Consider the following 16872-nt stretch of genomic DNA (forward strand, 5'->3'; position numbering starts at 1 on the left):
GTTTCTCACCAGGACTTCTATACTTTTAATGGCAATGTACCGACACTCGCTTCTCACCAGGTCTGTTATACTTTTAATTGGAATGTACTGACACTTGCTTCTCACCAGGACTTCTATACTTTTAATTGCAATGTACTGACACTCACTTCTCACCAGGACTTCTATACTTTTAATGGCAATGTACTGACACTCGCTTCTCACCAGGACTGTTATACTTTTAATGGCGATGTACCGATACTCGCTTCTCACCAGGACTTCTATACTTTTAATGGCAATGTACTGACACTCGCTTCTCACCAGGACTGTTATACTTTTAATGGCGATGTACCGATACTCGCTTCTCACCAGGTCTGTTATACTTTTAATGGGAATGTACTGACACTTGCTTCTCACCAGGACTGCTATACTTTTAATGGCGATGTACCGATACTCGCTTCTCACCATGACTTCTATACTTTTAATGGCAAAGTACAGACACTTGCTTCTCACCAGGACTGTTATTCTATTAATGGCAATGTACCAACACTCGCTTCTCGCCAGGACTTCTATACTTCTGATTGGACAGTACCAAGACTCTCTTGTCAGAGAAACTGCTATACGTTTGATGCAACAGTATAGGCCCTCACCTCTGGGTATGGCATGCCATACTTTTAATTGACCAGTGCCAGCACTTTAATGGGACAGTACCAGCACTCACTTCTGGGCAGGATTGCTATACCTTTGATGGGACAGTATAGGCAGTCACTTCTGGGCAGGGCTTCTATACTTTTGATAGGACAGTACCGGCACTCACTTTTTGGCAGGACTGCTTTACTTTTGATGGGACAGTACTGGCACTCAATTTTGGGCAGGAGTGGTAGACTTTTGATGGACAGTACTAGCACCCGCTTCTGGGCAGGACTGGTAGACCTTTGAAGAGCAGTACAGGCACCCGCTTCTCTCGAGACTGCTATACTTTTGATGGGACAGTACTAGCACTGCTGCGGAGGCCGGCTGTGCTTTTAAAGGACAGTACCAGCACTCACTTCCGGGCAGGACTCGTAAACTTCCCATGAAACCCTACCGGTCTAGAACTGTTTTGTTCCCACGGCCCGGACAGTATCAGCAGTGGCGGCCAGGGCTACTGTATTTCAAAAGGGACAGTAATAACAAGCACTGGCTGTATTTTAATGGGACAGAGCGCATACGGCGATGAAGTAATCGAATGAGAAGTACCGGCTTCTCTTTTTCCATTACGTCTGGGTCTTGTGGGCGATGTGTCCGTACACACTTCTGCGTCAAATATAGCGCTCAGAATTTCGCGTTCCCAGCCGGAGACGCACGCCCTGCCACTGTACAGTGCACACTGTGAAAAGAGAACGTGTACTTCTGTACCTGCTGCCATGTGACCTAACGTCCTCTGGGGGGCGTGGTCTGCTCTGCGATCATGAAACACAGAAACAGAAGCGCACAGCAGCAGCCTTGTGTGCGGAGGAGAGGTCCGCGAATCCGAGCCCTGGTGACGTAGCAGGGGAGAAAGAGTATAACTCGGGCCCCAAATTTGGGAAAAGTTTCTTTGGAGCTGCGTCTGGGCGGGGACCTCCGGCAGCGGCGGCTGGAGATTGAGAGGTGAGCGGCGGCACACCCTGGACTGAGCGCACTGTGGCCACAGAGGAAGCGTCAGGGGTAGCGCTGAGAGCGGATCCGGGAGCAGGTGCGCCGGAGGTGAGCGCCTCGACTCCGCGGACAGCGCCCACCTGTGCGCGTTGTTACTGGTGTGTATGCGCTCACAGGCACACTCTAGGGGCGGGGAGTTCACCCCCAGTGCGCGGGGTCGGATGGGTCCAGATCGTTCAGTGGCACAAGCGCCTACCTGTGCAGTATGTGTATATCTGATGGAGCACTAACTCGCGTTTTATCTCTCTTCGTGGTGTACACGTATTTCTTAGTGGATTGAACGTGTGTTCTGTGTGTACTCACGTGCCTTCTATCCGTGTGGCCTGTGTTTTTGTATGGATGTGCGGCTGTATTTTACGTATAACTGTGTGTGTGCACAAAGGATGCAGGGGAGGGGCGCCATCTCTCCTGCTTAAAGTTACCCAAAGCATACTTCGGTACCACGGCACTGTGCGGGCTCCCCCCGAACCCAATCACCGGCAACGACTCACTCTAGAGACCACTCAAACCACCCACTCTGAAGCCTACACTGGAGCCGCTTCAGGGAGCCTGGCCGTCAAGGCCCCCGCGAGCCCCGTCCAGAGCCCTATGGCAGCCCACCCCCCACCCCTCCACCAAGCAGGCAGAAAATAACAACACGTCCGCAGGTCAGCTCATCATGAGGAGTTCGGGATCACCAGATGACCGATAACCCACAGAGACGCTAAAAGCGCCGATGAAACGAGCATTTCCAAATATGTATAACCAGGTAATGGAATGCGGCCTTCCCACCCACACATCAAGTTAGGATCTCAGGGTACGAGTTTCGTGTGTGTGAGTGTGAGAGGGGTAGTATCTGGGTTGATTATTGTGTTTTATGTGTATGCAAGTTTGTTTTAAAATATCTGTGTGATGCTACATATCAGTGATAATGTACCATTGGTTGGTGTGTATGTGCACCCGCGTGTTTTATGTGTTTATGCAGGCGTGTTGTATGTGTGCACAAGTATGTCATATGTCTGTATACATAAGTACATTTTTGTGTGCACTAGTGTGGTTTGTTTATGTCTGACCTTAGCTGCCTGAACATGAAGCACTGCACCACTGTAGTGCAGCGTGGTTTGGTTCACACTGTAGCACACCTACGTTCTGATGCACAGTCTGCAATGCATACATTGTGTTTGCTGCCTTCCTTTTGTGTCTGCTGCCTTCCTTTTGTGTCTGCTGCCTTCCTTTTGTGTCTGCTGCCTTCCTTTTGTGTCTGCTGCCTTCCTTTTGTGTTTGCTGTCATCCTTTTGTGTCTGCTGCCTTCCTTTTGTGTCTGCTGCCTTCCTTTTGTGTCTGCTGCCTTCCTTTTGTGTCTGCTGCCTTCCTTTTGTGTCTGCTGCCTTCCTTTTGTGTCTGCTGCCTTCCTTTTGTGTCTGCTGCCTTCCTTTTGTGTTTGCTGCCTTCCTTTTGTGTCTGCTGCCTTCCTTTTGTGGCTGCTGCCTTCCTTTTGTGGCTGCTGCCTTCCTTTTGTGTTTGCTGCCACCCTTTCCTCACTCTTGCTGGTACCTTTGGTTTTTGTATGGTGTAGTGTGTGTTGCGTCAAGTGCCCTGATGTGGGTACAAGTGCCGCTCTAATGCTATAAATCAGATAATAGGTGTCCTCTCCTTTATCTGTGCATACGTGTGCATATATATACATTGTACATGTGTATCTCTACGGTGTGTGTATCTCTGGAAGTGTATATTTTTGTCACTGTGTGTGAGTCCCTTTGTGCATTTGTATAAGTGAACACTGATATTGTGCATTTGTGTACTTGCGATATTGGTCTCTGTATGTGCCTGTGTGTGCCTGGATGTAAGGCAGCATACTTGGGTTTTGTATGTAAGAGGATTGTAGATTTCTGGGTTTGTATGTGGTGGTGTCTGTGCAGCTGTTTGTGTATGAGTGTGCTCTGTCTGTATTTGTGTTTACATTTTTGTGCGTTGTCTTGTGTACTGGTGTGTCTACATGTGTTTTCAGTGCTGTTTGTATGATGCTCTAAGGTGCTTTATGTGTATCTGGCTTGGATCATTCAGAGGGCATCTGAATGTGTGCATGTATCTCAGGGACTCTGCATGTCTGAGTGTACACACGTGTGTTGTGTGTATCTGACTTGGATCATTCAGAGTGCATCTGAATGTGTGCATGTATCTCAGGGACTCTGCATGTCTGAGTGTACACACGTGTGTTGTGTGTATCTGACTTGGATCTTTCAGAGGGCATCTGTATGTGCGCATGTATCTCAGGGACTCTGCATGTCTGAGTGTACACACGTGTGTTGTGTGTATCTGACTTGGATCTTTCAGAGGGCATCTGTATGTGTGCATGTATCTCAGGGACTGTATGTCTGAGTGTACACACGTGTGTTGTGTGTATCTGACTTGGATCATTCAGGGTGCATCTGTATGTGTGCATGTATCTCAGGGACTGTATGTCTGAGTGTACACACGTGTGTTGTGTGTATCTGACTTGGATCATTCAGAGTGCATCTGAATGTGTGCATGTATCTCAGGGACTCTGCATGTCTGAGTGTACACACGTGTGTTGTGTGTATCTGACTTGGATCTTTCAGAGGGCATCTGTATGTGCGCATGTATCTCAGGGACTCTGCATGTCTGAGTGTACACACGTGTGTTGTGTGTATCTGACTTGGATCTTTCAGAGGGCATCTGAATGTGTGCATGTATCTCAGGGACTCTGCATGTCTGAGTGTACACACGTGTGTTGTGTGTATCTGACTTGGATCTTTCAGAGGGCATCTGTGTGTGTGCATGTATATCAGGGACTCTGCATGTCTGAGTGTACACACGTGTGTTGTGTGTATCTGACTTGGATCTTTCAGAGGGCATCTGTGTGTGTGCATGTATCTCAGGGACTCTGCATGTCTGAGTGTACACACGTGTGTTGTGTGTATCTGACTTGGATCTTTCAGAGGGCATCTGAATGTGTGCATGTATCTCAGGGACTCTGCATGTCTGAGTGTACACACGTGTGTTGTGTGTATCTGACTTGGATCTTTCAGAGGGCATCTGTGTGTGTGCATGTATCTCAGGGACTCTGCATATCTGAGTGTACACACGTGTGTTGTGTGTATCTGACTTGGATCTTTCAGAGGGCATCTGTGTGTGTGCATGTATCTCAGGGACTCTGCATGTCTGAGTGTACACACGTGTGTTGTGTGTATCTGACTTGGATCTTTCAGGGTGCATCTGTATGTGTGCATGTATCTCAGGGACTCTGCATGTCTGAGTGTACACACGTGTGTTGTGTGTATCTGACTTGGATCTTTCAGAGGGCATCTGTGTGTGTGCATGTATCTCAGGGACTCTGCATGTCTGAGTGTACACACGTGTGTTGTGTGTATCTGACTTGGATCTTTCAGAGGGCATCTGTGTGTGTGCATGTATCTCAGGGACTCTGCATGTCTGAGTGTACACACGTGTGTTGTGTGTATCTGACTTGGATCTTTCAGAGGGCATCTGTGTGTGTGCATGTATCTCAGGGACTCTGCATGTCTGAGTGTACACACGTGTGTTGTGTGTATCTGACTTGGATCTTTCAGAGGGCATCTGTGTGTGTGCATGTATCTCAGGGACTCTGCATGTCTGAGTGTACACACGTGTGTTGTGTGTATCTGACTTGGATCTTTCAGAGGGCATCTGAATGTGTGCATGTATCTCAGGGACTCTGCATGTCTGAGTGTACACACGTGTGTTGTGTGTATCTGACTTGGATCTTTCAGAGGGCATCTGTGTGTGTGCATGTATCTCAGGGACTCTGCATGTCTGAGTGTACACACGTGTGTTGTGTGTATCTGACTTGGATCTTTCAGAGGGCATCTGTGTGTGTGCATGTATCTCAGGGACTCTGCATGTCTGAGTGTACACACGTGTGTTGTGTGTATCTGACTTGGATCTTTCAGAGGGCATCTGTATGTGTGCATGTATCTCAGGGACTCTGCATGTCTGAGTGTACACACGTGTGTTGTGTGTATCTGACTTGGATCTTTCAGAGGGCATCTGTGTGTGTGCATGTATCTCAGGGACTCTGCATGTCTGAGTGTACACACGTGTGTTGTGTGTATCTGACTTGGATCTTTCAGAGGGCATCTGTGTGTGTGCATGTATCTCAGGGACTCTGCATGTCTGAGTGTACACACGTGTGTTGTGTGTATCTGACTTGGATCTTTCAGAGGGCATCTGTGTGTGTGCATGTATCTCAGGGACTCTGCATGTCTGAGTGTACACACGTGTGTTGTGTGTATCTGACTTGGATCTTTCAGAGGGCATCTGAATGTGTGCATGTATCTCAGGGACTCTGCATGTCTGTGTGTACACACGTGTGTTGTGTGTATCTGACTAGGATCATACAGAGGGCATCTGAATGTGTGCATGTATCTCAGGGACTCTGCATGTCTGAGTGTACACACGTGTGTTGTGTGCTTGAAGTTACAAGCATGGTCCGTGATTTGCTCAGGGTTTAAAGACAGCGGGTGATTTCCAGCTTCCAAAGACAGTGACCCACTTTTGGAATGCACGTACCCCAAGACCCACAGTCTTAAACAACGTGGGTGCACCTGCACCCGGAGATGTCCAGCCTTTCATAGCTGCAGATCTGCAAACTTCCAGAATGAAGGAAGCTCTGCCAGGCCTACTCCTGGAGAGCTTCTGTGAGTTTCATTTTCTCACACCAAAATACAGGTGTGTTCTGGCTGAAATCTGCACCATTGTATGCACACGGTTGCTAACTCTGTTCTCACTTTGTTTTTTCAAAGCTCTTGTAGAGCGATCCTTTACCATAGCCACGCCCCTACCAATCTCTTTACCATAGCCACGCCCCTACCAATTCCTTTACCATAGCCACGCCCCTACCAATTGGAAGGATATTGCATTCCGCCCCTTCCAGGAAAGGGACCTAACCCTGCCCTTGGCAGGCCCGAATGCCTTATTTAGAGGTTGGCAGAGAGGGACATTCCAAAAAGTGTAAGATGCCCCTTCCATCGTAAGAAGAGTGCATTATTGTCAGTGACACCCTACAATTTCCAGACTGGCCAGCCGCCACTTTGTTGGGAGATGTCCCACTCCGCCACACCCTAACTAATGCCCTAACCCGCCCTCCTTTCGCTGGGGTGGAACTGCTTGGAGAATACCCACCAAAGGGTCAGTTTGTGGGTGGGTGCACATTTTCGGGACATTCTTGCCCTGGACCACCCGCTCTCCACCCGCAGGAGTAGATTTATTTACTCACATGGAAACCTACGTGTGAGTAAATTAATTTGCTAGCTTTCTACAATGGGAGTGTTTTGTACACCTGTATCGGGCTATTTATTTGTATAAATGTGGGGCACACACACACCAGTACTACAAATTAAGAACAAGACCTGTGAATGTCTAAAGCCAGTTACAAAGAGGCAGGGCTGTGCAGTGCACCCTACACGAGAAATAAAGGCAAACAGCTAGTGTGTGTGTGTGTAAGTGTACCGACACTTTTTTTTGTGATAGCATCGTGTTTTTTGTGCATCTGTGTCATTTTTATTGTCTTCTTTTTCTAAAAGACGCTGCGTTTGTTATCGATGCCAGCGCCGCTCTCTTTATTTCACTAACACCCCAGGCTGTATGTCTGTGCCAGTCTGCTTTGTGTACATCCGAGAGGCTGCCTTTCGAGGGCTGCTGTCATTTTAAAGTAAGCTGATGCAGTGGCTTGCCAGTCAGCAGGTGTGAGGGTATGTTTTGTGGGACCCCCCCCCCCCTGCAGGCTTCAAACAGATGTCTCCACACAGGGTTTGCATGCGTGTTCCCCTGTCTTCACTTTCACACGTCCTACCTAAAGTGTGACAGCCCTATGAAAGAAAATCTGGAAACTGCTTAATTGTATTTTTATGAAACTGCAGTATTTTATTTTGCATTTAATGTTTACAAATAAATCCTAAACAGTCCTCCAGGGGTACAATGTGTCCCTAAGCTCGTGTGTCTGCTGATAGCAACTATGGCATATTAAATAACAACTTGATATGACGTTTCATGCAACGCTTCTGTGTTTCTAAGCGCTGTATATAAAGAATACATGTTGCTATTACTCGCTTTAATGCCACTTCATTTACCAGCCTCGGAAGGATGAAGGCTGAGTCTATCTTGCTGGGTTTCACTCTTGTGACCTGCAGATCCCTGCCCGCCTCAGCTGAGGGAGTTTAGCTCACTGAGCTGATCTCTATTCATGGCCTGTGGTATGCACAGCCTCTGACACAGCTCTGCACTCCTACCCGGAAACTCCGAGTAGCTGTGTGGTGCACGCCTCATTAGGGAGCAGAAGACAGCTCCAGGGATGTATTCTACACTAGGAAACAACGTGTCTAGCTTATAATAGGATGATTACATAGTTGCATGCTGACGCAACGCCATATTTTCAGTCCTGGGCTTTATTTAACAAATGAGTGCATTCTGGGTGTTGTAGTCTTGGTGGTGGCTTCAGTTGCACAAGGCACACAAGAGCAGTGCTCTGTAAACGGACAGCTGAGCCGAGGAAACCCCCGCTGCTGCCTGATTTGAGAGATTTGGGAATTCTCTCTACCTACAGCTGTAAATGTTCCTCAGGCTGAGTTTGCATCCCTGGTGTGGTCTGGACCATAGAAGCCTCTCAAACCCTCCTTTGCACGTGGTGCCACTCCTCTTACCTCACTTCCTCCTTCTACTCAAGCTCCTGAGAGGACAGGGCTCCTCGCGGTCATTCATCGGTGGCTTCTTAAGCTGCCTCCGAGCCTTGTCCTCGTTCACCGGGCCAGGGAAATCAGAGCATCGGCTTTTTCAACAGCTCCCGTACCCAGCAGTTCATGGGGAAGATTGTGCCCAAAGTGGGAGACCAGTGCAACCGGTGCTTAATTTGAGCCAGGTGTTTAACAGTGCTCACCACTGGCATTTATGACAGCATACCACATGGTGGCACTGTTTGGCTATTTTTGAGAAGAGTGCAGCAACAAATGTTCCATAACTCATTATACATTAAACATGTATTATACCTGGCGTCCATGCCATTCTTATCGCTTTGGGTGGGCTGGAGTCGCCCGAATTGTCACAGTTGTAGGAGTGTAATGTTTAGTTGCTGTGTTGGTACTGGGATTTTGCAGCGCTGGCAGGGGCAATGGGTGGTGCAAGCTTTAGTGGCCTCCTGAGGAGGGCTCTGGCACAATATATTTAACATTTTTTAGGTCTCGCGAGCCAAAGGCTCGAAGAGACATTTTATATGTGGGATTTTCAAAGTGCTACCCACTGTTTTGGCTGGCCTAAACCTTGAGTGCACGATCACATGCACGTGCACAGCTACTCCCCCTCCCTTCTCTATAGCTTTGGCTCCTTTGTTTTTTATTACACCCTCCCTTCTCTCCCCGCTGTTTTCACACTACCCCCTCCCTTCTAATCAGTTTCCTTTTTGCTCCCTTGATCGCGTCTCCGATCACTGAGCCTGTCTCTCTCTTTTTCAGCTGTCGCTATCTGCCTCTCTGTGCTTCAGTCTGCGCCCCTCTTTCCCACTGTCATTCTCCGCTTCTGTCTTCCCCCCTGAATGTCTCTATCTTTTCCATTGTGTCTCCTTGTCTATCTCTGCACAGTCCGCATCTGCCTCGCTCTGTGTATCAGTCTCCCTGTGTCTGTGCATTGCACTGTTTCTGTCACCGCCACTCTATCGTTTCCCCTGTATTTCCCTCCCTCTCTGCTCCGCTATCTGCCTCTGCTGATTCCCTTTCTTTTCCCCTGACTGTCTCTGCCCCTCTTTCTTCCACTGTCTGCCCCAGATAATCTCTCTGACTGCCTGTCTCTTTCTGTTCCGATGTCTCTCTTTTCTACCTTGCCAGTCTCACTCTTCCACGGTCCATCTCTGCCCGGCCTCCTTTTTTTTACTTGCTCTCTCTGCCCGTTTCATTTTTTTCTTCCGCTGAATGTCTCTTTTTCTTTCTTTGACTGCCTGTCTCTTTCTCTTCCGTTGACTTTCTGTCTGCCTGTCTTTTCTACTTGGCCTCGCTCCTCTCGCTCTCTCTCTCTTTATGCTTTTATCTCACTCTGCTGCCTGTCTCTGCCTCTCTCACTAACCACTGCCTGGCTTGCGTCTCTCTGTGACTGCCTCTCTCCCTCTCTTGGACTGTCTCTCTCCTTTACCCCTCCTGTGTGCTCTCTCTCCTCTACCCCTCCATTGTGCTCTCTCTCTCCCCCCCGCACGCTTTCTCCCCTCTACAGCCCTCCTCTGCCTCGTGCTCCACGACGCAGTCTCTTCCTTTATCTTTAATTTTTGGCAGAGGTGCCGCCAGCCAGAACCAAAACAAACCGCAGATATATTTCCAAGCAGGCCTCTCTGTGCTTCAGTCTGCGCCCCTCTTTCCCACTGTCATTCTCCGCTTCTGTCTTCCCCCCTGAATGTCTCTATCTTTTCCATTGTGTCTCCTTGTCTATCTCTCCACAGTCCGTATCTGCCTCGCTCTGTGTATCAGTCTCCCTGTGTCTGTGCATTGCACTGTTTCTGTCACCGCCACTCTATCGTTTCCCCTGTATTTCCCTCCCTCTCTGCTCCGCTATCTGCCTCTGCTGATTCCCTTTCTTTTCCCCTGACTTTCTCTGCCCCTCTTTCTTCCACTGTCTGCCCCAGATAGTCTCTCTGACTGCCTGTCTCTTTCTGTTCCGATGTCTCTCTTTTCTACCTTGCCAGTCTCACTCTTCCACGGTCCATCTCTGCCCCGCCCTCTCTTTTTGACTTGCTCTCTCTGCCCGTTTCATTTCTTTCTTCCGCTGAATGTCTCTTTTTCTTTCTTTGACTCCAGGGAGCAGGCCCTGGACGTCAGGCCGACGTGTTAAGAGTGGGGAGGGGCACTGAGGCAGACTGGTCATAAAGGTCCCTCTGGTTAGGGGTGAATAAAGGACATTTAAATAGTTCACACCACAAAATGTAGGTCCTTGTTGACAATGCGGATTATTACCTAACTCAGCTCTGAGCGTTGTTTTTCATCGACCTTCAAAGGATTAAGCCCTGTGTCAGTCCCGCAGCACTGCAAACTCTTAGCTGCACAGTCTGCACATTTTCTAGCCGGGTGCTCTTTAGATGTTTATTAGTGCCATAGTTGGTACTATACCCTATTTAAAGGTACTCAATTTACCAACCTCGGAAGGATGGAGTGCTGAGTTCACCTTGCTCGCATCCAAACTTCAGCATGCATGTCACTTCGGATGGCTGCCACGAGTGTTAACTTATTGAGAAGATCTGGCAATTTGCTTACCCTTGAAAATGCAAATATCTATAGCTGCTTTGTTTATTTGTGTCCTTTTATGTAGCGCAAATGTATCGCCACCCACGGCATCAGAGCGCTTTACAAGGGAACAAGAAGAGCCGTGTGGATAACTCTCAACAGAAACAAGCATTTGCAATGCAATAGGTCTCGCATTTACGCGAGTTTGAGCCTTTGGTATTGTAAATGACAATGCCTTTTATTTATATTTTGGCTTTTAAAACATAAATAAAAGGCATTGTCATTTACAATGCCAATAGCTTAAACGCGCGTAAATGCGAGACCTATTGCATTGCAAATGCTTGTTTATTTTACAAACTAATCACTCATTGCACCTAAAAAGTCTGTTCCTCTAAAGTTCATCACTATCCCATTGGACATTTAGCCTGTTCTACCGGAAGCTTCTCGGCAGTCCCACAAGACCAGAAGCCGACACAGGCGAAGAAGGCAGCTACCCGCGCTCTCTCCACTATCCTGCGGCTCCCATCCGGGGCCCCCGCCATCAATGACCAAAACCACCTGTGTGAGTGTTGTTTCAATTGCAAGATTAGCATGATGCTTAGGTTCCTTTTATTAGCATGATGCTAAGGTTCCTTTTATTATTAGCATGCTGCTATGGTTCCTTTTATTAGCATGCTGCTATGGTTCCTTTTATTAGCGTGATGCTAAGGTTCCTTTTATTAGCATGATGCTAAGGTTCCTTTTATTATTAGCATGCTGCTATGGTTCCTTTTATTAGCATGCTGCTATGGTTCCTTTTATTAGCGTGATGCTAAGGTTCCTTTTATTATTAGCATGATGCTATGGTTCCTTTTATTAGCATGATGCCAAGGTTCCTTTTGTTAGCATGATGCTAAGGTTCCTTTTATTAGCATGATGCTAAGGTTCCCTTTTATTAGCATGATGCTATGGTTCCTTTTATTAGCATGATGCCAAGGTTCCTTTTATTAGCATGATGCTAAGGTTCCCTTGTATTAGCATGATGCTATGGTTCCTTTTATTAGCATGATGCCAAGGTTCCTTTTATTAGCATGATGCCAAGGTTCCTTTTATTATTAGCATGCTGCTATGGTTCCTTTTATTAGCATGATGCTAAGGTTCCTTTTATTAGCATGATGCTAAGGTTCCTTTTATTAGCATGATGCTAAGGTTCCTTTTATTATTAGCATGCTGCTATGGTTCCTTTTATTAGCATGATGCTAAGGTTCCTTTTATTATTAGCATGCTGCTATGGTTCCTTTTATTATTAGCATGATGCTATGGTTCCTTTTATTAGCATGATGCTATGGTTCCTTTTATTATTAGCATGATGCCAAGTTTCCTTTTATTATTAGCATGATGCTAAGGTTCCTTTTATTAGCATGATGCTAAGGTTCCTTTTATTATTAGCATGCTGCTATGGTTCCTTTTATTAGCATGATGCTAAGGTTCCTTTTATTATTAGCATGCTGCTATGGTTCCTTTTATTAGCATGATGCTAAGGTTCCTTTTATTATTAGCATGCTGCTGTGGTTCCTTTTATTATTAGCATGCTGCTATGGTTCCTTTTATTAGCATGATGCTAAGGTTCCTTTTATTAGCATGATGCTAAGGTTCCTTTTATTATTAGCATGCTGCTATGGTTCCTTTTATTAGCATGATGCTAAGGTTCCTTTTATTATTAGCATGCTGCTATGGTTCCTTTTATTATTAGCATGCTGCTATGGTTCCTTTATTGGTGTGATGCTAAGGTTCCTTTTATTTGCATGATGCTAAGGTTCCTTTTATTATTAGCATGCTGCTATGGTTCCTTTTATTATTAGCATGCTGCTATGGTTCCTTTTATTAGCATGACGCTAAGGTTCCTCTTATTAGCATGATGCTAAGGTTCCCTTTTATTAGCATGATGCCAAGGTTCCTTTATTAGCATGATGCCAAAGTTCCTTTTATTAGCAATGATGCTAAGGTTCCTTTTATTAGCATGATGCTAAGGTTCCTTTTATTATTAGCATGCTGCTATGGTTCCTTTTATTATTAGCATGCTGGTATGGTTCCTTTTATTAGCATGATGCTAAGGTTCCTTTTATTAGCATGATGCTAAGGTTTCCTTTTATTGGCATGATGCTAAGGTTCCCTTTTATTAGCATGATGCCAAGGTTCCTTTATTAGCATGATGCCAAAGTTCCTTTTATTAGTGTGATGCTAAGGTTCCTTTTATTAGCATGATGCTAAGGTTCCTTTTATTATTAGCATGCTGCTATGGTTCGTTTTAATATTAGCATGATGCTAAGGTTCCTTTTATTAGCATGATGCTATGGTTCCTTTTAATATTAGCATGATGCTAAGGTTCCCTTTTATTAGCATGATGCTATGGTTCCTTTTATTAGCATGATACTAGGGTTTCCTTTTATTAGCATGATGCTAAGGTTCCCTTTTATTAGCATGATGACAAGGTTCCTTTTTTAGCATGATGCCAAAGTTCCTTTTATTAGCATGATGCTAAGAATCCTTTTATTAGCATGATGCTAAGGTTCCTTTTATTAGCATGCTGCTATGGTTCCTTTTATTAGCATGATACTAAGGTTCCTTTTATTATTAGCATGCTGCTATGGTTCCTTTTATTATTAGCATGCTGCTATGGTTCCTTTTATTAGCATGACGCTAAGGTTCCTTTTATTAGCATGACGCTAAGGTTTCCTTTTATTAGCATGATGCCAAGGTTCCCTTTTATTAGCATGATGCCTAAGTTCCTTTTATTAGCGTGATGCTAAAGTTCCTTTTATTAGCGTGATGCTATGGTTCCTTTTATTATTAGCATGCTGCTATGGTTCCTTTTATTATTAGCATGCTGCTAAGGTTCCTTTTATTAGCATGCTGCTAAGGTTTCCTTTTATTAGCATGACGCTAAGGTTTCCTTTTATTAGCATGACGCTAAGGTTCCTTTTATTAGCGTGATGCTAAGGTTCCTTTTATTAGCGTGATGCCAAGGTTCCTTTTATTAGCGTGATGCCAAGGTTCCTTTTATTAGCGTGATGCCAAGGTTCCTTTTATTAGCGTGATGCTAAGGTTCCTTTTATTAGCATGATGCTAAGGTTCCTTTTATTAGCATGATGCCAAGGTTCCTTTATTAGCATGACACTAAAGTTCCTTTTATTAGCATGATGCTAAGGTTCCTTTTATTAGCATGACGCCAAGGTTCCTTTATTAGCGTGATGCCAAGGTTCCTTTTATTAGCATGATGCTAAGGTTCCTTTATTAGCATGACGCCAAGGTTCCTTTATTAGCATGACGCTAAGGTTCCTTTTATTAGCATGACGCTAAGGTTCCTTTTATTAGCATGATGCTAAGGTTCCTTTTATTAGCATGACGCCAAGGTTCCTTTTATTAGCATGACGCCAAGGTTCCTTTATTAGCATGACGCCAAGGTTCCTTTTATTAGCATGACGCTAAGGTTCCTTTTATTAGCATGATGCTAAGGTTTCCTTTTATTAGCATGATGCTAAGGTTCCTTTTATTAGCATGACGCCAAGGTTCCTTTATTAGCGTGATGCCAAGGTTCCTTTATTAGCATGATGCTAAGGTTCCTTTTATTAGCATGACGCTAAGGTTCCTTTTATTAGCGTGATGCCAAGGTTCCTTTTATTAGCATGATGCTAAGGTTCCTTTTATTAGCATGATGCTAAGGTTCCTTTTATTAGCGTGACGCCAAGGTTCCTTTATTAGCGTGACGCCAAGGTTCCTTTATTAGCATGATGCCAAGGTTCCTTTATTAGCATGATGCTAAGGTTCCTTTTATTAGCATGACGCTAAGGTTCCTTTTATTAGCATGATGCCAAGGTTCCTTTTATTAGCATGATGCTAAGGTTCCTTTTATTAGCATGATGCCAAGGTTCCTTTTATTAGCATGATGCTAAGGTTCCTTTTATTAGCATGACGCCAAGGTTCCTTTTATTAACATGATGCTATAGCATGCTGCTATGGTTCCTTTTATTAGCATGCTGCTATGGTTCCTTAGCATGATGCCAAGGTTCTTACCAAGGGCGCTGAACTTGGGTCAGAAAGTACCATCCTATGGTGGAGATATATCCTCGACAAGTGGAAATCTAGATTTGCTCAGATTGGGATCCAGAAATTTGCCAATTTGTGACATCCGCCTCTCAGTCATCGAGAGTCGAACAGGCGTAGCTAGTGACCCAAGCGGGGATGCACCACAGGACAAGCGTAAAGGCATCTGTTGGAACAATCTTGCGACAAGTGGGAGAAATCCTCTAGTTTCATGGTCAGTAGACTGGGCAGAGCGCACCAGGTAGAATTGATCATGAGCACAGGGATTCGGGATCCGCCTGGATCTCTTGGCTACCGAGTCCATGGTGATGAATTAACCAGGAGCTCCTGGAGGGCTTCGAGGGGAGCTGTGGGGAGCAGCAGTACTGAGACACAAGGCGTAAAAAAGGTGCTCACAGGGCAGGCGAGGGTCAAATTCCTTGTCTCTCCTTGAAACGCAGTGAAAATAAAACGCTCCACCATGAAAAGTGGTTGGGAGATTTGATGGAAAACATGACCCCCTGCCCCCGCTTAGTTTTTTTTGTGTGGGGTTCTTACAGAGTTATTGTGCGGGATTTGTGATTGGCAGTTGTCGTAATGTCTTTGTATTTATTATATTTTTAGTATCTGAGAGCAGAAAGACAGTGGAGAATGAGCTATGATGATCGGACGAAGGAGGCCTACCTCACTAAGAGACGATTCTATCATAATAAAATTTGGATAGAAAAGGCCACCTACTATGCAGATAAAATCTCTGGGGCAGAAAATTCGGCCAGAGAATTGTTTAGCATATATAAATCTCTATCCACCCCAAAAACCGTTACTGGAGATGAAGATTACTCAGTAACAGCTTGTAATCGTATTGCCAACTACTTTGGAGACAAAGTGCGTAAGATTTACTCCGCTTTTCCCGACACGCCACCCCTAGCGGAAGAACCTGCAGACTTAGCAGGAGCTGAAGTCGATCTAGATCTGCTACTTCACTTCACCACTCCTCCCCCGGAGGATCTCGTCAAAATTTGCAGATCCATCAGATCTGGCTCCCCTCGTGATCCTGCTTCCCCAAAAAGGTTGTATGACAGCCTAGAGACACTAGAACCCTACATCAGGCATTTGCTAGATGTCTCCTTTCATTCCAGTTCTTTACCTGAGGACTGGAAACAGGCTGTGGTGCTTCCTCTCCGGAAGAAGCCCAATATCGGCTTCGACAAGCTGGATAACCTACGCCCCATCTCTCTCCTGCCTTATTTTTCGAAGGTAGCAGAGAAGGTGGTAAATAAGCAGCTAATGAAATATGTGGAGGACAGCAACCTCCTTCATCCGACTCAATTCGGGTTTCGGCCACGCCATTCCACGGAGTCCGCCCTTCTCAGGGCTTCCGAAACCCTCAGGCAGGGCGCTGACGAGGGTCAAACCATGGCTCTCATCCTTATAGATCTGAGCGCGGCGTTCGACACTGTGGCACATTCCATCTTGCTACAGTGTCTGAGCAAAGGTGGGGTGAGAGGGGCAGCGTTGAAATGGATTTATTCATTTCTTGTTGGCCGTGGCTTCCAGGTAAGGCAGGGGGACTACTACTCTGAGCGAATCGCTCTGGACCAGGGGGTGCCGCAGGGCTCGTCCCTGAGCCCAACACTTTTTAACCTTTATGTAGCCCTGATTGCCTCCTTGGTAGAGAGCTACGGCCTCCGAATGGTATCCTATGCCGACGACACGCAGCTGGTCATCTCCCTATCGCGCGCACCCGATCTTTCGGCGGGCACCTTTAGAGCCTGTATGCAAGATCTAGCTGCCTGGATGTCCGCTAATTGCCTGAAGCTTAACGGAAATAAGACCGAGGTGCTTGTCGTAGGGGGAGATCGCTCGGCGTGGACGTCGGCATGGTGGCCTCCTTGCTTAGGTTCAACACCTATTCCGTGCCTGA

The 16872-nt window shown here is 46.1% G+C and overlaps 1 protein-coding gene across 6 annotated transcripts in view; it reads left to right on the top strand.

The window, feature by feature from the left end:
* The first annotated feature begins 1437 nt into the window (after positions 1–1437).
* The window catches only part of LOC146782810 (low density lipoprotein receptor adapter protein 1-B-like), a 105122-nt gene continuing 89687 nt past the window's right edge, over positions 1438–16872 (top strand). For 2 of the 6 annotated variants that reach the window (XM_085636877.1, XM_085636880.1), the window contains exon 1: positions 1438–1704. The gene's annotated coding sequence lies outside the window, so the exon portion shown is untranslated. Of the gene's footprint in view, positions 1755–16872 lie in introns of all 6 variants that reach the window. The other 4 variants (XM_085636876.1, XM_085636881.1, XM_085636879.1 and 1 more) reach the window with 3 other exon arrangements.

This window comes from Triturus cristatus, chromosome 12, assembly GCF_964204655.1.
Source record: "Triturus cristatus chromosome 12, aTriCri1.1, whole genome shotgun sequence".
NCBI lineage: Eukaryota > Metazoa > Chordata > Amphibia > Caudata > Salamandridae > Triturus > Triturus cristatus.